We start from the raw sequence: 1675 nt of genomic DNA, 5'->3' as shown, positions 1-1675 counted from the left end.
TATAATAAAAAAATATTCAGACAAATACATAACAAAAATAGCAGGACTTACAAATATATATAACATACAGAAAATTGCACTACTGGGTACTGCACACATTCTACGCAAAACACTTTCAATACAGTAAACATAAGAGCACCACAACAAACCACAGCACATACCCAAGGCGCACAGAGCTGCGCTCGGTAGTGAAGTGAAAGCACGTTATAAAAATAAAACTACTGAACAATAATAATAATAATCCTTTCTGCTCTAGGTACAAGGCCTGAAAGCTGAGGGGAGGGGGCAAGTCAATTACATCGACCCCAGTGCGTAGCTGGTACTTATTTCATTGACACCCCCCCACCCCGAAAGGATGAAAGGCAGAGTTGAGCTTGGTGGAATTTGAAATCAGAACGAGAAGACGGACAAAATGCCGCTAAGCATTTCACCCGGTGTGCTAACGATTTTGACAGCTCGCCACCTTAATAATAATAATAATAATAATCCTTTCTACTATAGGCACAAGGCCTGAAATTTGCAGGAGGGGATAGTTGATTACATAGACACTTAGGGTTCAACTGGTACTTATTTTATTGACCCCCAAAAGATGAAAGCAAAGGCAACCTTGGCGGAATTTTAATTCAGAATTTAAGGACGGATAAAACGCCAATTAAGCATTTTGCCTGGTCTGCTAACGATCCTGCCAGCTCGCTGCCTTATTAATAATAATAATAATAATAGTAATAATAATAATAATAATGATAATAATAACAATCTTTACTATTATAGACACAAGGCCTAAAATTTGGTGGGGAAGGGTTAAGTCGATTACATCGTCCCGAGTACGCAACTGGTACTTAATTTATCGACCCCGAAAGGATGAAAGGCAAAGTCGACCCCGGCGGAATTTGAACTCAGAACGTAGCAACGGGCAAAATACTGCTAAGCATTTTGATCATCGTGCTAACGATTCTGCCAGCTTGCCAATAATAATAATAATAATAATAATAATAATAATAATAATAATAATAATAATAATCATAATGATGATGAGGATTTCAAATTTTGTTACAAGGGCAACAATGTTGGGAGAAGGGGTGAGTCGATTACATTGACCCCAGTGTTCAGCAGGTACTTATTTTATCGACCCCGAAAGGATGAATGGTAAAGTCGACCTCAGTGGAATTTGAACTAAGCATTTTTTGCCCGGCATGCTAATTAATGATTCTGCCAGTTCGCTGCCATAATTATAATAATAATAATAATAATAGATCTGAAAAACTCTGAGGACTGGATGCTAAGACTTGTCTTAAAACATGAAAGCAAGAAAGCATCTTACTCAGTAACAAAACAGGCAAAGGAATATCTAAGTGAATTCCAATTGCAACAAATTCAAGATTTAGACGAACTAGAAACACCTGAAGAAAAAGCTAAGCGCTTGAAAACCCATGCTAAAATTGCTGCCTTAGATATTATGACTGAAAAATGGCATGGAAAGCCTCTCAATGGCAAATACCCAAAGAGAGCGAATAATGCAGATATTGACAAAGCCCTTACCCATCAATGGCGAATGGCCTCTGGCTTGAAATCAGAAACAGAGGGGTTTATCATAGCAGCCCAAGATCAATGCCTACCTACAAAGAACTACCAGGCCAACATATTAAAGAACGGCAGCTCCCCATTATGTTGTATA

This window comes from Octopus bimaculoides, chromosome 28, assembly GCF_001194135.2.
Source record: "Octopus bimaculoides isolate UCB-OBI-ISO-001 chromosome 28, ASM119413v2, whole genome shotgun sequence".
Classification (NCBI taxonomy): Eukaryota; Metazoa; Mollusca; class Cephalopoda; order Octopoda; family Octopodidae; genus Octopus; species Octopus bimaculoides.
Note: the sequence above shows the minus strand (reverse complement) of the source record.